This window comes from Solanum pennellii, chromosome 7, assembly GCF_001406875.1.
Source record: "Solanum pennellii chromosome 7, SPENNV200".
Lineage (NCBI taxonomy): Eukaryota > Viridiplantae > Streptophyta > Magnoliopsida > Solanales > Solanaceae > Solanum > Solanum pennellii.
In genome coordinates, this window is record NC_028643.1 from 53398391 (window position 1) to 53420016 (window position 21626).

General features: G+C 35.4%; 1 long non-coding RNA gene and 1 pseudogene across 1 annotated transcript; one reads left to right on the forward strand and one right to left on the reverse strand.

Annotated features, from left to right (window-relative positions):
- The first annotated feature begins 2407 nt into the window (after window positions 1–2407).
- Window positions 2408–4720, forward strand: LOC107024661. The gene is made up of 2 exons (XR_001457381.2): window positions 2408–3321; window positions 4475–4720. It is a non-coding gene; the product is annotated as an uncharacterized LOC107024661 (long non-coding RNA).
- Window positions 4721–7154: 2434 nt separating this feature from the next.
- On the reverse strand, window positions 7155–21034 carry LOC107025080 (annotated as a pseudogene).
- Window positions 21035–21626: the final 592 nt, after the last annotated feature.

Consider the following 21626-nt stretch of genomic DNA (forward strand, 5'->3'; position numbering starts at 1 on the left):
AACAACTGGTCCGATTCAATTTGGAGAGAGAAGAATTGGCAAAATAAAATGTGTCATCAAATCTAGCAGCCATCCGAGAAGTGAGATGAGACACAAATATAGAATGGACTTCATCGGTGAACAATTTTTAGATTTTCATGCATTTATCATTGGGAGAATGTGATATTTTTGGTGTCTCCCGTCTCAATGAAAGATTCAACTTCCCCTTTAGCTCTAGTCTCTCTATTCATCAGAAGGAATTAGCAAAAGGATCCTCAGAAGTTTATTCAATACTTTTTTCTGATTTCTTATGACGAAGAAGGAAAACTGAGAAAGAATGCATTAAAAGTCATTAAAATGTTATGACTAATGAAGTCGGGTCTATGTTGGTGTCTTGTCTCACTTTTGAGATGACCACTAGTGTTGATAACATGGTTAACTTTGCCAATTCTAATTTCAAACATTGAATTGGATCGGTGTTGATTATGGGTGATTCTACAAAGATGGAAAGAACATTATTTCTTATAAATATATTATACTAATTTCAAATAGAGATGAAAATATGTGTTATGTTCTGAATCGCGATTAAAAAGGTTTAGACGACAATGCTCTTCATGAAATTCATATTGGAAGTAGAGTTCAACTTCCTGAAGAACACAGGAAACTGATAAGGATAAACATGAAAATTTGAAGATACTAAAAGAAGGTGTAGGAAATTTGAATTGTACAATCTTATATAGTTTAGTTAATTAAGAACCCATTTTTATTAGTAAATTATTGTATTACTAAAATAATACTAGTTTTACACTAAATAATATATTTCAAACTGAATAATAATGTACATGCAAAATATGTTATGTTTCTTAAAATACCTCCCTCTGTAGAAGCATAAATCTATTTGATGTTGATCATAACCCTCTTCCGCCTGAAACAAATTGAATACAAACATTGAAAGAGTCATTTTGATAACTTGACAATAAATTCATGTCCATGAGTAAAAACAAGATATACATTATATTCTACAATCTTGTCAATGCCTCATAAAAACATTACAAATCATGCAAAACACTAGTCATCATGTCGCACCACCCATCCTCGATTTTCTCTTGACTAAACTATAGTGTATATATATATATATATATATATATATATATATATACACATATATATAGCTTTAAACTTAAGCCTAGAAAATCATTAGAGAAAATACTTTTAATGTAGCATAACAAATGGTTACGATCATACAATTTTAAAAGGGCATAATAGAATGATTCATCACGTCTTAACAAGCCAGATCTATGAATTTACTAAGCATACAATAATTAATAATTCTGAAGTCTCTTTTATAAAATTTTGGAATAAAAAGACATTCTATTTAATTTATCATTGAATGACTAATACCAAAAACTTTACAAACAAATATATATTTATAGCACATATGTAAAATTACTCACTTATATTGAAAATTAAACAACGTTGTCTAGAATTTATTTAATTTTTGTGTGTAAAACCTAATTCAAATAAATTTCTGATAATATGGAATTAACATGTATGATTTTACCTGAAGTATATATTCTCGAACAAATGAATTTTCTCATCTTACTAGGACGTATGTTTGAACCTATCGTCATTTGCATCCTTAACAAACATTAATCAATTCAAGAATGTCATTCGAGTGACAACATCAAGCTCATGAAGGTCATCAACATACCAAAGGATTGTGGCGTCTACAAAAAATTAGGGTTTGATGGCTAATTGAAGAGGAGGGAACATATATAGAGCAAAATAGGTCCTGCACTTCTTAAAACTTTTCAAATTTACCTCCAAGATTTGTATTATTTGTCAATTAGTCCTTTTAAACTTTTTAATAAATGCATATTAGAACTTTTAATTTCGAATTAAATATAATTTTTATATTTGAATCTTTTTTAATAATTATTCAAATATCTTTGGTGACACCCAATTTTGAGTCTCCCCGATATAATTAATTATCGAGCTTCTTAAGTTTCCAACAATTTGAAATAATTGACTTTATTAAATTCGAGATATTTTCCAAGTCATTTTAAGAAATTTTGTTATTTTTGCAAAGCCTTTACAATTTCATGTATATTTAGTATATTTTATGGACATTCGAAAATCGTCTTAAAAAGGTTTAGTCTCACTTGAATATATGGATTTAGTTATTTGATTGATAATTTTATTCTAAACTAGTTAGGTTATAATTAAGTTTATTGATTAATTTTGTTAATATTAATAAGCTTGTTAACTAATTATAATAATTCATCTTATTTTGATTTTGGCCGATTTCAACCAATTGCCTCAATTTGATAGAAATTAAAATTGGTGTGATCACTTTTCTCAAGTCAATTTACCACATTCTTGGCTTCTCTTTCTAGACCCCTTTTAATACAACTCCCTAAACTACAATTCTTCAAGAGACACAACAGCAAAACCCATCAATTTCCAAATTGGCAGGGCCAATTACCACAACCTCAGCAGCCCACTAAAAGATACCCATACAACGTACAACAGTTTCAAAATATACCAAAAAGAAGTTGACCTGACCCGACCCATCCCTCCTCTTCTTCACAAGAAGAAACGCAGAAGCGTACAGCAGCAATACACGTCTTCACAACATCAAAACACAGCAACAATAGTGCAAGTGAACGGCAAAAAAAGTCCCGTACGCGGCTCACCACTTCTCACGCCAGAAACGACAAGTCACGTGGCGGCAAAATAGACGGAAAGGAGCAGTGACATAGGCAGTTCACTGCTTTGTGTTGTCATCTTCTTCCCTTTCTTGGACAAGCAGTACACGCAGTACTGTCCCAGCAGCAATTTCATCCTGTTGTAGCCGCGTCTCATCCCTTGTAGCAACGAAATGAAGACACGTTAAGCAGAGAGTACGTTCGATCGATCCGGAGCGTCCGCCTCAATTCTATCCGTTCAAAATTTGAGTGAATCCCTTGGAATATTCCTTAGTTATGAATAGAATTTGGGTGTGGAACTCCAAATTTCGTGGGCCTGGAATTCAATTTTCAGGATTTTTCCCTCTTTCGAACCCTAATTTTATTCTATATAAACTTCCTCTTCCCCACTGATAAAAAAAGAGTTGATCGTTCTTCACTAAGGGAGAAATTTTTTAGTTGGAAATTCAGAAGAAAGGTGAGAGAAATTTAACTAAGGAAGAGGGGATAGTTCAAGAAGTTAGTCATAAAACACATATAGAAATACATTCAAGAAAGGGTAAACTAGGCCGTTTCGTTTGGCTGTCCCCTTCGTGATTTTGTGGTGGAACTCGCTATTATTCCCCTGCTCGTTCTTGTCTCCGTCATTGCTCAGGTAAAATATTTTCTAGATTTGTTGATCAATTCCTATTCGCTTTATGTGTTCCGTTTAGATATTCTTAATCTGTTTAATCATTACATGTTAACATTATTTATATTAATGGTAAAGATTTTCTTTCTTCTTCCTTGAAGTTTTGCTACTGTTGTTATTGAAATGCAACAAAGCTCTCAGTTTCTTTTCCTTGTTTGCTCCTATAATTTCCCTTCGTGGTGCTCTTTCGGTTGCTTACCTTTGTTTAGATCATGAATTCCGTCATCTAAATTGGATTTGAAATATGTTAATAAATCCACAGACCCAAGCACGATTGTTTATGTTTAAGTTATTTTAGAGTATCTGTTTGTCCTTATCACCTCTCATTCTGCATTAATTTACATGCTTGTTGCTGAATCAGTTTGCTTCTATTTGAATTTTTCTTTCGTCTTTAAGTATCGACCTCTGCTGATTTGTTGCTTTTAATGTGGTTGTCTATGTAAAGGTAGAACCTCAACTAGCCTCTTACCGCCTATCATGATTTTTTTAAGCCCATTTTTTCTGCCTAACATCTATTATTTTTGGTTATGTTTATGTTTTGTCTTTAAGATTACTTGGAGCATGAATTTATCGGTAGTGGTCTTTCATGTGCATAGCATGCTTATTTTTTCTTTAGTATAATGTCAGCTGCTATTGGTTTGGTTATATGTTAGTCTTTTAGTAGCCTACTACGGTAAAAGAATGAGATTATTCTTAGTTGATCTCTATCAGCGTGCAAGTGAGATCTAACGATCATGTGTTAAGCCACATTGTTGTTTACTTTGTTACCTATTAGACCTTGTTTTTTTAATCTCGAGTTTACTGAATATGTGATTAAGTCTCTTTCACTATTAACAAGGTTAGATTTCTATGTCGTTGTTACTGTCCAAATTTCTACCGCTATTGATTTTTTATATTTATGTCTGATGCTTAATGAATTTAGTTATTAAAATCTCTGTCTTTCTTGAATTGTATTGAGGTCACATCTGATGATTTCTTTTTCATATCTTTGTCTCCATTAAAGCTTTTCTAGTAAAAAATAATGATAATAATTGAAGTTTCCTGGTTTCTAATTGTTGCTTCCAATTAGTTATTAATTCCATCTCTTTTCTTTTGATACATGTGATGTCAATTCCAGTCCACTTCGGACTAATCCCTTGCATTTTGTTCAGTTGTTTGAATCGGTCGGCAAATGGAGGCCATGCACAAAGGTGGAAAGTTATGTACTTCTTTAGTTCTTTAATTACAAATGCTAGGTCAGATATATCAATCTTCCACATGTACATGCCTCGGTTCTGAATGTGTCAAAATCTGTTTAATAATGTTGCATTCTCAGTGGACATGTCCGTTTAGAGCTATCAAATAAATTATAGTAATTCAGCCATACTGTGTTAGTCACTTAATCCAATGGGAATCACATAATACCAAGTTGGACTAGGGTTAATCACCCAGATAGTGTGAAAACGACGAGCCAGGTAGCGTATAAGTTCCCTCGATGGGAATCATTTAGTTATCATGCCAGTCATGCATCTATACCTATGGAAAGATACATTGAGTCCTCTCGATGGGGAGTATACATTGGACTCCACATTTAGCTCATATTGTTTTATTATCGGTTATTGGTAGCTCCCGCACATCAGTTAGATAATATTGCACTGATCGTATTTGTAGTACTATTACACTTCCTTAAGGACATTACAATTTTAGACTACATCACTCATTATTTTCTTCTCAAGAATGCTTCAGTCTTTTTTTATCATTTTTTTCAAAGGTTTTTGTTTAGTCATTCTTTTGTTCTTCTCTTCTTTTATATAAGACATATTCTTTCAAAGAGGGCTTTTTAAGAACTTTATAGCTATCTTTGATTACCTTTTCACTCAATTATCTTTTTCTTTTCCAGATTAACAATTAGAATAAATCTATGCTACAATGCTCATGAGAGCAAGGTGCAAAAATAAAGTGTTCAAAAATAGTTACGGGCAAAATATGACTACCAACAAAAGGTTGCAGACTCAAAATGGCTAACTACTAGTATAATATCTGAAAAGGCTAAAATTTAAAAGAACATCAAAGAAATCTTATCATCATCTCGTAAACAAAATAATACTTTTTATTTCGCTTTTATAACATGCAGAAAATATTTCAGACTAAGATGCAAAACATGAAATAAAAAATTTTCACCACACATGAAACAAGTATAAATTAAGATTGATCAATTTCACTTTTAAGAGAGACATGATCATAACAAAATACAAAATTAAATTATTATATACAAAGTCATATTTGTGAGCCTTGGTGTCACCGAGTTTGCAATTTCCTTATTAATCAAGCATTCACAAGAAATGACTACTCAAAAATTAGGCCTAAATAGCAAGTATCACACCACTCAAAAAGGTCTTCTCTTTTTTTCTTAAAAAAAAATTATTCCTAAATAATAAAAGACACTTGGTTCAAAGGGACTATTCTCAGGAAAAGAACCGAAAACAAAAGCGAAGGAACTCATCCTTAAATAAGAAAAGACACAATAAAACAGTAAAAACTAGGAATTCAATCCTCCATCCCACACCTAAAAATATGTTATACCCCCCAAAACATCAAATAAAATTTATAACAAGGGTTAGAAAAACTTCCTCAGGCCATTAAGGCCTAGCTAGTAGCATGTTCTCTTAATTTTCATGAAGGTTTGTATGCACCCCACACTTAACCTCAAACGTTCTCCTTTGCTTCAAACTTTTGGGCACACAGACTTCCCCTAATCTGCAAAAACAAGACAACAAAAAAGCAAATAAATGAGATTAAAAAAAATAAAAAATATAAAATAAGAAGTTACACTTCTAATTGGGTTGCCTCCCAATAAACGCCTAATTATCATCACGACACGACATATATAAATACGCCACTTATACTTCTAATTTGAACTTATGAATTTTACCCCTATCTTTGCATCAATTTTTTTCGCTCATCTTTATTGGTGGTGGTTTAAAGATAAAGGAACCAAGTAATATATTTTGCATTTTGCATTTCTATGTCCTTAGGTGAGGAATGTCGTTTTGTCTAAGTGGACTTAAAAACTTTAAGATATAGGGGTCTCGTTCCTCATCTATACACTCATGCATTAGTTTAGATTACTCAAATTTCATGTCGCCATCTAAGCATATTATAGAAAAGTGTTTTGAAGGAGATTTAAGATGCTTCGACTCCAAAGCAACATTATTTAGAACATTCTCACTTTTGTACTATTTCTGAAATGTTGCATCTTCAAGAGAAGTCTGATTGCATTGTATATCCTCCCATTTTAGAACCTCTATTTTACTTGTGAGTGCCTTTTGAGTATCACAAAACCCATAATTGGATTTTATAGCGTCAAAACACAATAACATTTTCATTCAATCCATTGTTTAGGTTCTGATTATGCAAGAAAAAACCCAACATCTTTAAAAATTCTTCATTTTTCTATCTATAAGCACTGCAGCAAAAGAGAATTTTAGTGGCATTTAATTTTTCTTTTAGCGGCAATTTTTATTGCCACAAAATCTTTAGCGACATTTAATCTATTGTCAATGCATCCAGTTTCGCTAAAGACTTTAGCGACATTAATTTAGAGTACCAGTAAAGACCAGTAAATTGCCGCAAAAGGTATTTACTTTTAGCGGCAATCGCTATTCCTGGTAAAGGTTCCATATTCATAAATTATAATTGCCGATAAATAAGACCTATTTTAGTGGAAATTATAATTGACCATAAATTAACCTTAATTCATATGTATAGCCAGAGAAATCAATACAAAGATAGTAATTGAAGAATTATCAAACTTAAACCACGTCATTCAAGAACAATCAAACTTTTTTTTAATCCAAACTCTTAAAACAGTGAAAAATTTATGATTAGAAACTTCTGTTTAATATTTTTACTACTACATAAAGATAAGCCACAATTACCAGAAAAAATACGATAGGTCAGTACTACAAGCCAAATATACCAAAACACTAAGTTGATCATTCTTCATCCTCTTCATCATCACCATCACTACCAGCAGCCTTCTTGACAGCAGACTTTGGTTCTTTTGCTTCACTCTTCCAAGACACCCACCGCCAAACAGACTAGTGAGAGAGAAGTCAATGTGCTTTTGGGAGTCTACTCGCACCCTAAAAGAAGCAACATTCACCACCTGCCTCCCAACTCTAATATGCCTTTGCTTGATGAGCACTCTGGCATGATGAATTGACTTAGCCATGCAAGTCTTGAACATTAGTGTTTGGAGACGACGCTCAAGAAAGTTCTCCACAGTGAGTGCCAAGACGAAATCGAGCTTGTTTTGGCTCTCATCCAACAATCCGTACCTATTAATCCTCCTCAAGAGATCTTCACCTTCAATAATACGACGTAGATTCTTCTCATCCAATGTCAGAAGCATTCTAGCAGCATTCCAGATACGGTTCAAACTACTGAACTCTCCAAAGCGCCCTCTTGCACCTTAGTCCATACTCTTCTACAAGCTTCAATTCTCATACAATTGTTTTTTCTTGTAAGGCTTTCGTGGCTTCTTCAAGGTCTTTCTGTGTTGCAATAAAAAGAACAATCAAACTTAATAAAACCTATATCTTCCAGGTACACTACATTGCACTTGTTTCATTTAATTATCAAATTCTTTCAAAAAGAAATGTTTTTGTAAGATTGACAGGTTAAGCACACTAGAGAAAAATTACAAAATAAAATCTTTGTTACCATAGGATGGATGCAGAAGTCATGACTGATGTTACTCGATTTAGTACAGTCAAGCTGCTACCTAGGAATATATACTCTTTCATGAAGTTCGAGCTTTGTATGTGTTCAACATACGTCACGTCTGTCATTGAACTAAACTTGAGGAAAGCAAACACTTGTGATTCAAGAGAAATTTAGAAAAGACAAAAAAATGTGGAAAATGTTGAAGGGTCGTGTTAAATGTGTTCATTACCTACATAACTAGAAGCCCATCTTCTGCCAATGCAGACTCGCAACAACTAAAGAATTCCCCTCTAAAATCATGACCAATATGTTCAAACACCTCGGTGAAATGATAATTAATACAATTGTAGTATTGGCATGACATATTTTAACTACTACAAACAATATGTTAATACCTAGACGGATAAAAGCATACACTGATATAATCCTGTCATATTTATCGTATAACATTGACTTGAAATCTATTGAATATTACAGACAACTCGTCTTTCTCTTGCAAATAAAAAATAGATCATGTTTCTATGTCAATAGGAAGTATAAAGAAGTAACAAATTGTGCCTAAGTTGGCCCAGACACCACGATTAATAAACGAACCATTTTAGTTATTGAAGGTTTAAGATCATGAAGTGCAATTTCCTAATTGCTTTTATCACTTGCCTCAACATATAGAAATTATTTATTTTAGTCACATAGCTACTTTGAACTTCAATAGACAATGCAAGTTGTATACCTGAAGGTCTGCTCGCTCAACTCTCAACTTTGCATACTCCAGCTGCCAATCGGAAAGAGTTATGCCAGTATATTGACATCCTATTTGCTTGAGAACTTCCTATGCGAATCCTCCTCAACCAAATCTAAACTCCAAACTGTGATGTCCCTTGCTAATTTTTGCCTATATAGAATCAAATTATACGTGGAATTTATCTAGAAACAAGAGAGATTCTTAAGAATTAGTTAATGACTTACCTTTCTAATGAGAAGATAAATCTTTCTCGTCTGTTTTTTGGAGCTAATACTTTCGCCAAAGCTATAGTACACTAATAAAATCAAGTCAAGTTTTTTAAAAGTGAAATTCTCAAAAGTTGTCTAAGTAAAATTGATAGAAAATGCCAAGATCGCAACAAAAAAACTAAAAACTGATAGAGCAGTAGATCAAGTTTTCTCTAGATATTTTGTCGAACACTTTGTGAATCTAGTAACATTCCTAAACTTATAAACGTCTTTAAACCAAATTATAAGAAAATTAAAGTTGAAAGGCATATTTATTAGCTTATAGGCTGATAGCACATGCATGTATACATTACCAGCGAGAAAGAGAGTGCGAGATTCATCAGTAGGTTGCTGAAATTCAGAAGAAAATTAAAGAGAGATTCTACCGGTTGGAAGTGTAAGAGCGAGTATACTGAAAGAATGAAAATTGTCGGTGCTTCTGTCTGAATATGTCGTCCATAGCCATGGAAGGAGACTTGCTGGTGCTTCAGAGAAATTGCTTGAGCTCCGATCAATCTCGTGAATCTCAAGTCTACCGCTTTAGATGGAATTGAAAAGAGTGACGAGCCTTAGAATTTGGGGAATGAATTGGGGTAGAGAATATTTGGGAATTTATTTAATTGAAAGGAATTTGTTTGTATGCATTAGACTTTTCAAGTAATTTTCTTTGAAGGTCAGATTAATTGTCGTTAAAAGGCTATAATATTATCGGCGAAAGGACAAATGCCATTTATAATTGACTTTAAAACATGATTTAGCGGCAATTATATTATTGTCATTAATAATTGCTGCTAAATATCGTATTAGTTGTAATGAAGCGTTACATCACATGTATGGTTATCCTATGAAGCTTTTCATATTCCTCTATTAATTTACTGAATGAATCCATACCATTAAAGGAACAAAGATTATTAGAATCATCATGGTAGGGGTTTGGAGTGGGGTAGAAAAACACGGTACAACTGACCCACAAAATACTAAAAATTTATAGGATTAAGATGGTGCACACAATCCCGTGAAAATATATTGACATTGTTGCCAAAAGTGGGCTCATTTGCAACAAGGACAAGGTCTTTCCACATAAGAATAATCATAATTCCCGTTCATCCACAAAGAGTATTAAGTAGTAGAAAACCTATGTATGAAAATAGATAAACCAATAAATAAAAAGCATAACCTAAAAGGATAGTTAATTTTGAGACCCTGGTAACGTCTCCTAAAACTTGTTGCTCCCAATTTCACACGCATATGTACGTGGTCGCGCAAGTAATAGCGACTCTTAAAATATTCAGAGTATCGAACCCAATGAACTTGTCGATTAACTATTTTACTAAATTATACTAGTCTAATTATTCATTTAAGAGTGCCAAAATAGTTTGATTTTATTTGTAAAGAAAAGAATGTAGGAGCTAAATAATAAAATTACTCACAGTGATAGGAGAATCCCAAGGTTGCAACATGTATAGGGTTTCATTCATCACACCTCATAGATGAACTAATTACGATTATAAAATTATTTATTTACAGGGTTGACTTTATGATCATGGTCTCCCTACCTCTAATCGCCTACTCCAATTAGTTGTCTAACTACATCGTTGAGATAGGTAGGCACTCCTAATTGGCAAATATTCATATTTCATCATATTTTGTGTCACATCCGGGTTTACCCCGTAGATGTTTCCTGCGACGTCGCCCTCTTTGAGGACTAGGACTAGCCTCATAGTTTACATCATCACATTCATAAGTCGAATTTAGCGGAAATTTAAAACATTTATTACTTCTATTTGGAGGTTTACATAGACCTCTACATATACATAATATACATATCTAGTATAGATAGACCCTTCATATAAGAAGGTTACATAGCCTTGTACTTTTGTGGCACATAAATATATACATAAGACAGAAGATAGTCTTAAGGATTATCTCATCTCATACCATCTAAAGATCATGAAAGTTGAAATCGTACTCAAATGTAAAGAAGCCACATATAGGCTTATACAATCGTACTCAAATGAAAGTGGAATTAACATAAAAGTCTTATAAAAACAAAGAAACTTCATAAGCAAGATATTGGCATGGCCCTTGAAAAGTGAGGACCTACCCATTTGGATGATAGAGAATATCCAAGCCTTCTTCAAGTCGTTTCGAATGATTCTTCAACGACCGTAACCTAAAATATTTGGGAAAGAGGAAGAAATTGGAAAGTACGCCACTTGTACTAAGTATGAGACCATATACACAAATAATAGCAAAACATGCTAAAACGGGACATTTAGTTTAAACCATGCTCATTTACCCTTTTAAAAAGTCTTATGCACAATCAAGCAAGTCATACCAAACAACAACACATGCTTACAAACTCAACCTAGAAATATGAATATCCACATACTTGGCCCATAATCTAATACAACTCTATCATCAAGGAATTAACATCACAAGCATGAGTAAGAGTTAATAATATCATAATAATCTAGACAACTACTAATGAATCATCATCGAGTCAACAAGTGCAATGACCAAGCAAAGTCCCATAACTTTACTCAACCAAGTAGCCTCAACAAGAAACCATGACCAATGTCCAACTTCACCTAACATAACCTTTAAGAACACATAACATCATACTTTGATAGTTTAACCCAATTACATGTTTAAGAGGATAATCATCATCATATAATATCATTAATATTGTAGCATCAATATGTTATCATCATATACATACATAATATCAACTTCCTACAGCTTCCATCAAGGTCAACTAGTGCAAGACATAAGTAGAGTCCCATACCCCTACCTAGGCTAAGTTAAACCTCTGAAGTAACCTTAGTTTGTTTATACTTCATTAATTTATTTTAATTTAGTGAACACATGCCTTAATCGACATAGACCACAAGAGCTAAGTGTGGAATCCGGTGTTCTAAAACCTTACACCGATGAAAGGTGGTCTACCGGCCAAAGTAAAACCAAACATAAACATAGCTTTCTAGGTGGATCAACTAGCTAGTCTTCCTATTGGGGCAACATAGTTCAAGAACAAAGAGATAGTATATTCCCTCTTCATACAACGTCGTAGTTGGGTTCTCCTCTCATGGGAATCTATTGGATTATTATTTATCTTTGGGAAGTCAACATCTCATGTAGAACTATAGGGAAAATCATCCTCTATGAAAAGTCTCCACCTCCCATTATCAAGTTCACTCCGTGCTAAGCTAAGTCCCTTCGTTGAAATGTCATTAAGCCTTTAACTATCGATCATATCTTAGTTAGTCATAGGGTATACCCCTTGTATAATCACCATCATCAATAGCTCAATAATAATTGCATGAGTATAGTCCTTTTGTCACAATTCATATACGGGAGGTTAATACATTAGCATTTCGTAGCATAACAAGGAACATTGATAGTCATCACCATACTTAATCACATACATGTTAATCAACCTCACAACATAGTCAAGACATTTCAATTATACATCATACCACCCTATCAATCCTAATACAAGGCATACTCCAATATAACATCATGACTTAACTATAATCAATCACGATTGGAAGTAAAGATAGACATTCGAAGACTTACAAAGTCTACTTCATAGTTTATCTTTTAGGCTTTACCATAAACTCTCAATTAAATCCAATTTAGATGTTCCACATCATAATTCAAAAATCAACATGATAATAATAATAGAAGTGTCACTACAACATAATTCAATCCAAAATCAATGCTTAAAACAAGATTACTTAGGTCAATTTCCATAACCTAGATCACTTATAAAATTTTGCATAAAAGACTACAATTCATTCGAATTTGTTAATGATTGGTGCAAAAACATCATCTAATAGTGATTTAACCCATAATATAGACAATTGAATCAATGACAACCCCATTTACATCAAGATCAAACCTAGGGTTAAGGGTTAAGGATCATGCTACTCGATTTAGGTCAAACCATCGTAACTTACCATAATCAAGTTAAAATACATGTTAATATATCAATTATACCCTATATAAAACATAACAAACTCAGTTCATAAAATCAAATTAATAATTGAGTGAAACCAACTTGAAAACCCAACTTTGGAAATCCATTTTGAAGGAAACCTTTGAGGAAAGAGTCCCAAAGGTGCATTAGATCACATACCTTGTTAATTGATGAAGAATTGATGGTGAATTCGTCCCTTTTCTAACCCTCAAAACCTCCCCCAGGCTTGTCTTCAATGTTATATTCCGACAGAGAGAGAAAGAAGAGAGAAGGAAGAGGATTTATTTTTAGAGTTTTGTTTTATCTAATGAGGGTTAGGGTCTTTATATGGGGGTTTAAATTAGTTAATTAATCTTCCTTAAATCCCTAAATAACCCTTAAACCCCTTAATTATTTTGAATGAAATGAAATTAGAGTGTTCAAGAACTTGGACCCTCAAAGATAGAACCCCGTCGATGGGCCGTCTGTGAGTCGACAGTTGGTCCCCCCTTCGTCAACTGTTGTCTTGGTCAAAGACTTGTGCAGGCGAGGGCTTCCACATTTTAGATAAGTTTAGGACGACGATTGGAATCGATGCTCGTCGATTCATACACCAGCCATCGTTTGAGTCTCGTTGGTGCACACTGCCGAGGCAGTGTTGCCTCCAACGTGCTAGGGTACTCCTTAAGGGAACTTTGTTGGTCTTGGGGAGTCATACCCAGACGTTTCGACCAATAATCACCTTAAATGCATGTTATACACCCTTCAACCTAAGTTCATGAATTTTCGACTCCTAAAAGTTAGTCAAATAGGCTAAGGCACGCTAATACGTCCTTGAACCAAATTTCAAGACGTTCTTGAATGTTTTAGTTCCTAAAACTCCTAAATGACTAATATAAATCATTATACGTCTTTTAATGGTGTTTAGACCCCATAGCACCTATGTTAGGCCTTAAGACTTATATTGGATTTTCGAAGTGTTACATTATCCCCCCCTTAGGAACATTCATCCCCGAATGACACTAAAATTCTTTTGAAGGAATGAATAGACTCGAGACTAGAAGCCCAACCAATAAAAAAAGTCAAAACAACATAAAGAATATGATTTCAACAAGGAAACTTTCAAAACTTCAATTACCCCACTTAAGGCTTAACACTTCATTATAAGACATTTCCTTCTCACAACTCACAAGAACTCAACATTGATACACTCATATTTACTTCTTGAAATGAAGTAAAATCGGTCGCATCATGTAAAGAACCCAACTAGTGAGGTTGAGATCGTTCCCACGAGGAAAATGGTTCAGACTTAACTTTATTCTATTATTAATTCTATTTAGTCAATTATTTCCGGAAAACAAATAACTAAAGGGGGCTTTGATTAATGAAAGCAATTAGCTAAATTAAAATAAACAAGTGAAAGGTCAAAGTATTGGAGTTTAATCAAGTAATGAGAGTTACTTGGGCGCAAGTGTATCCCACAAGCTCGTAACTCAGTGATTCTAGCTATACCAATCCTTTCCTAGTATCTTGCATGCAAAGTGATAAGTTAGGTATCTCTTAATCCTTGATACGACATCTAGAGAATTTCACTCCACACGTTGGTCCGGCAACGTGTGTTTCTTTACTAAACCTTATCTTTACCTCATATTAAGCATCCTATTCGATATTTGACTAAGTTTTTACTTTGTACCAACTGACACTAGCCTATTAAATAGTATACACTAAATCTATGTTGATAATTATTTTTCTATTATCTATATCCTTGGTCCGGAAAGTAGCAATAAGGTGAGTTCTAACGTTGTCCATCCGTTAAAAACCTTTTAAGCGAAAGAATTCGCAATACATGCAACATACTATTCTAGAATCGTTATTTTATCTAGGTTTTACCTTGTTATTCACCCAAGGTTCCACAACCCTTGTTATGGACTTTAGTACCCATGCTAATAATCATACAATTCATAATAATAATGTAAGGATTCATGCACATACTTTGATGAGAATGAAAAAAATCCAGAAATTTACTTGAATAAATCACAAAACACCAATAATCGATTCCGGATAAGTAATATCAAATCCCAAAATCGAAAGTTCAATACTAAGACAATAAAACTAAAAATTATCCAAGAGTCTAACCCCAAAAACGAGGTTTTTCAGACTATTTATTAGAAACAAAATCAAATAAAAGAGGGAAATCTATTTAAGGAAAAATCTGCCCAAAACGCAACTGAGTCGACGACCCTCGTGACGGACTGTTGTGGACACGACAAACCGTCGTGGACACGAGGAACCTTCGTGGTCTTTCGTCGCTCCATACTTAGCTCTTTTTCTGTTGCTTTTCTTCATGAACTCTCTGTTACCCTCGACGGACAAGTGTGACGAACCGTTGCAAGCACGACGGTCTGTCGAGGGGTTTCGTTCCACGACACTTAGAATCTTCTGAAGTTAGGTACTGGGACTACTATCTGTTAGCATTGATAAATGTGCAGAACAGACCGTCGTGTATATGACGGTCCATCGTGAGCTTCTGTAGTCCCACACTTGTCCAGAATTCCCCAAGTTCCTTCAACAGCCATTATCTTCTCACGACGGTTGACCCATACAGACTATCACAGTCAGACGGACCGTCATGGGGTCCGTAGGTGGTCACTTCTACAATTTCATCTCAAAATCTCTGCGTTATCCTTTGGACAGATTTCCTTGAAATAAATATAAACTACATAAAAAATCAATACAAAAAGTCTTTAGACACACACTAAACTTAAGGAAAAGGCATTGAAAGAACCGTGAAACCATGATACATCAACACCGTCAACTTAAATTTGTTGTTTGTCCTCAAGCGACGCACTATGACTCACTACAAAATCTTTGTACAAGAGTATCTGTATTTTAGCTTTCACAATCATTTGTCTATCAATCTTGATTATTATAATTATGTACATGCATGCTATCACTATTGGGCATGAATTATGTGGATCAGATCATGACACAGACTCACCACAAACTGACACCTATTCTCTTCGATCTCTCACCTAGGTGCTAATTTTTCCAGTATTGCAACTAGTGTCCTCACTTCAAAATAACATCCTCATTTTTCACATAATGATTACAGTTTGATTATATGGATTACTTTTCAACACTCGCTCTCAGAACAACTTCACAACTCATTTACACATCTTGCCATAGGCTTGCCCTTATTTTCACTGCTTTATGTTCGCCATAACAACTCTTAGGATTACGATAGGACTTTCTTAGTGTGTAACATAGGCTTAGGGTCAGGTAGGGTATATTTAGGTATATTTTATTGACTTGTTGCACTCCTTGACATGTCAGCTAAGCGTCATACCTTTTTATCGTTTTATTTTACCATATATCTCAATTTTCTTTCACCTTGCTATTCTCCATTTCTTCTCCTTATGTGTAAGTGACTCTTCTCTTTTCTTGTGTTTTTTTTTGTTTTTACTCTTGAGTTAATGTAGTTTTGTTCTTTCTTCCTCTTTATTCTTTCAACCCCACTTTTCAGAGTATTCCTCATAACAGCCACCCTCAACTCATGGCTTTGCCATGAGTCAAGGTTCACGATACCCAAAATTGTGTCAGGGCCACGACAAGGTAGTTTTTTGCATTAGCCACCCTCAACTTATGCTTTTGGCATAAGCTGAGGTGCACATGTCCAAGGAGGGACCAGGGCCAACACATTGTTCCCAGAAAAGATCTGAAGGGGTGAAGAAAAAAAATCTATTTTAAGCTCAAACTATTTGGATCAATAAGGGATTACTTCATCTGGTTTTTCTGTTATTTTAGGCTAAATATTGACTATTTCAAACAAGGGCCTATGATTCTCTCCTAATTGTCTATTACAACTTACTTTTAGCAAGACTAACTAGGCAAGTTCTAGCTCAGTACCAATGGTGGAATATCCAGATTTTCCTCACTCTAACTTGACATCTCATTACTCTACAAGATTATCAGACACCTAGTTCGAATCTTAGATTTAGGGTCATGCCATAGTGTATCTCTATATCATGCTTATAGCCACACATTTATCAGTTACTATGCCTAGTCATGCATCATTTTCATAACATCAGGATATCATTTGTGTTTTAGGCATCATGCTTCAGAGTTATACTATGTACACAAGATTTAGACATGCCGGTTCAACAATAAAAATAATCAGTCTCTTGGGGAAAAAGAACACAAGCAAGAAAACCCCAAAAGAGGATCATGAGTTGGGCTACTCAGACTTAACCCTAGCACTCACTTTCCATTTACCCCACCCCCAAAAAAAATATATGCTATTGTCTCCAGTGCATAGAAGAATTTAGAATAATAGAGCGATAGGTGAAGCAAACCTGAGGCGCAAAGCGCCGGCGATCAACAAGTTGGTGAGTCCGGTGTCTCGAAACCCACTCCCTCTGTAGTCTTGACACCCTCAGTAGTGTGGGAAGTTAAAATGTTTTACATCTTTTAATATTGGCCGGTTCGGTTTACTGGTTTTGACGCGACTTGTCCCCGTCGACGGTACATCGCAGGCTTAACGGTCCTTCGTGGGGGTCCGTCATGCGTTCCATAACTTAGATAAATTTGAAAAATATAACTGGGCACGATTGATGCTTGCGACAATCCGCACAAGCGTGACGGTCCATCGATGGGTCTGTCAAAGGGTGCTGCAGACCAATTTTCTTCAGATTTTCTGGTGATGTGATACATGCAAATTTAACACCCATTAAGCTATTCTTTTTGTATTTTTTGGACATTTTTTTTGACACGGACCCTAAACTATGCTCTAGCCAACACTTTTAACAAACAGAAAACAAATATTTAGACGGGACGTTTAAGGAAATAAAAGCAAAGAAACATGCAACTATAACTAGAAACCTATAGTTGGCTAGAGGATACATATTAGGTTGCATCCCAACCAGCACTTGATTTAACATCGCGGCATGACGTAGGACACTTGATTACTCCGACTTCATCAAGATGGTATGCCTCAATCACTTCATTCGCTGTTTCAGCATGCCTCAGAGAGATTTTTGTTCGTTGTCCGTTCACCTTAAACCGCACACCCTCCTTGTTCTCCAACTCAACTGCTCCGTGAGGGAATAGTTGGGTGATAAAGTAAGCACCATTCCATTTGGACTTGAGTTTTCCTGGAAACAAACACAACCTAGAATTGAATAAAAGCACCAAATCCCCAACCAAAAAATCGCGTTTCTCAATCTTTTGGTCATGGTACTTCTTCATCTTTTCTTTGTAGAGGTCTCAACTTTCATAAGCTTTTAGGAGAAATTTATCAAGCTCATTCAACCCATTTATCCTCTGTTCAATAGCTTTATTCCAATCCATTTTCAACTTTTTCATGCCCACAAGGCTTTATGCTCTAATTCAACCGGTAAGTGACAAGCCTTCCCATATACAAGTTGGTATGGGGACATACCGATGGGAGTCTTGTATGCTGTCCGGTAGTCCCAAAGGGCATCATCAAGCCTCCTTGACCAATCCGTGCTACTAGCATTCACCGTTTTCGACAAAATTTGCTTAATCTCCCTATTTGACACCTCAACTTGCCCTTTAGTTTGAGGATGGTAATGAGTGGCCACATTATGACAAACACCACATTTCTCCAATAATTTCTTAAACAATTTGTTGTAAAAGTGGGATCCACCATCACAATTAATAGCCCTTGGGATACCAAATTGAGAAAATATATTCTGTTTCAAGAACGCGGTGACACTCTTCCCTTCATTATTTGCGAGTGCGATAGCTTCCACCCATTTAGACACATAGTCGACCGCTACTAGAATGTAATTCAATCCATGAGAACTCACAAAAGGGCACATAAAGTCAATACCTCACACATCAATTATCTCAATAAAAAGAATGGTATTTAAAGGGAGCTCTTGCTTTCTCGATATGCAACCATCTCTTTGGAATCTATCACATGCCTTAGCGAACTCATGGGCATCTTGGTGGATAGTTTGCTAATAGTAGCCACATTGCAAGATCTTGTGAGCGGTCTAGATACCACTATGATGTCCACCTATGGGTGAAGAGTGACGTGCCTCGGAAGCACTCGATATCTCAACTTGTGGCACACAACGCCGAATAAGCCCATCACCACAACTCCTATACAATATGACTCATCCTAAAAGAACTTTTTCACATCATACATGAACTTTTTCCTTTGATGAAAGGACAAGTCGGTGGGACGATATCGCTAGCCAGATAATTCGCAAAATCTGCGAACCATAGAATCAAGTCTTGAGAGGCGGCCAATACATACTGATCGGGGAATGTATCATCAATTTCAGTCTTATCCCCCAACTCTCTCATTGCTTCATCTTCTAAATGCGACAAGTGATCAGCAACTTGATTTTTGGTCCCTTTTCTATTAATCACCTCAATACCCAACGAATCAACCTCGGTTTTGCATCCTTCTCTACAATCAAATATCTCAAACCAGAATGATCAATATGCACTATAACCCTAGTTCCAAGCAATTAGGAGTGAAATTTCTCAAAGCAAAGATAATTGCAAGGAGCTCTTGCTCAGTCACGTTGTAGTTCTTTTCGGCTTCATTTAGAGCTTTACTAGCATATTAAATGGGGTGAAAGATTTTGTCCCTTCTTTGCCCAATACCACACCAAGAGCAACCCCACTAGCATCACATACTACCTCAAATGGCTTGCTCCAATCGGCAAAACAATTATAGGTGCAGACACCAACTTTTCTTTCAACTCACCAAATGCCTTAAGACAAGATTCATCAAAATAAAATTTACACTCTTTCTCAAGCAACTTGCGCAAAAAATGCGCAATTTTTGAAAAATCCTTGATGAACCTCTAGTAAAAACCTGCATGCCCATGAAAGCTTCTCACACCTTTTACAGATATAGGTGGGGGAAGTCTCTCTATTACCTCGACTTTAGATCGATCAACCTCTATGCCCTTCTCTGAAATGCGATGACCCAATAAAATACCCTCTTTCACCATGAAGTGATATTTTTCCCAGTTTAGAACTAGATCATAAGAACCTCAGACAAATGACTCAAACACTGCTGAAAAGAGTCACCAACCACAGAAAAATCATCCATAAACACCTCAATAGTGTCCTCAACCTTATCGGAAAATATAGACATCATAAATCTCTGAAATGTGACGTGTGCATGGCACAATCCAAATGGTATTCTCTTGAACACAAAGGTCCCATATGGACAAGTAAAGGTGGTTTTATCTTGATCTTTCGGCGCAATAGAAATCTTATTATACCCCGAATCCATCAAGAATTCAGTACAACCCCTTTTCGGCAAGTCTATCCAACATCTCATCCATGAAGGGCATAGGAAAATGGTCTTTTTCAGTCCATGCATTTAATTTTCGGTAATCCATACAAACCCTCCAACCAGTCACCAGTCTCATTGGAACAAACTCATTTTTCTCATTGGTGCCTACAGTCGTTCCCCCTTAGGTACACACTAAATAGGGCATACCCAACTACTATCAGCGATTGGATATATAACTCTAGCATCCAACCACGTAATAATTTCCTTCTTCGCTACCTCTTGCATAGGTGGATTTAGACATCTCTGATTCTTAATACTTGGCTTATGATCGAGCATGAGTTAGTTTTTATGAGAACAAATACCGGAGGGATCCCAATAATATCCACAATAGTCCACCCAATAGCCCTTTTAAACCTTTTTAACACTTTCACCAAACTCTCAACTTGATGCACAGTAAAATATGATGTAATAATAACCGGAAAAGTGTCATCTTTTCTCAATAATACATACTTCAGATGAGGTGGTAGAGGCTTAAGTTCTAATTTTGGAGCATCATCAATTGATGGTTTCGTGGGTGGAGATTCGCGATGTTGAATATCTAACTCAAATTTCTTTGGTTTAAAACTAATATTACCTCGATCAAGTCCTGCAACCAATAACCCATACTCTTCAATGCAATCACAATCAAAATTAATGATCACTACCGCCAATGCTTCTACAGCCAGATGCTCTTCCATCTGTACCTCAGATGAGTCTTCAACTCTGTAGGATATAGCTATACCGATTGGAGCTCACCACTCTGCATCATGGACCTACAAATGTTGAAGTTCACTTCTTCATTGTTCAATCGAAATTTCATCTGCCCTTTTCCATATCAGCCAAGGCTCTACTTGTAGCAAAGAAATGACCTCCCAAGAATAATAGGCACCTCAAAATTGACCTCACAATCAAGAATCACAAAACCGGCCAAAAATATGAACGACTCCACTTTTACTAGCACATCATGGAGTATACCAATGGGCCTTTTTACCGTTCGATCGTCCATCAGTAGCCACATCGTAGTGGGCTTTGGGTCACCCAAACCCAACTTCTTGTAAATTGAGAGGGGCATGAGGTTTATGCTTGCCCCAAGATCACATAATGCTTTCGCAAAATGTAATAACTCGATTGTACAAGGAAAAATGAAAGCACCCGGATCTTCTTTCTTTTGCACTAGAGATCTTGTAGCAATAGCACTACAGTGCTGCATTCTATCATCATCCTCAAAAGTGATTGATCTTTTCTTCGTGACCAAATCTTTCATGTACTTTACATAACCAGGCATTTGTT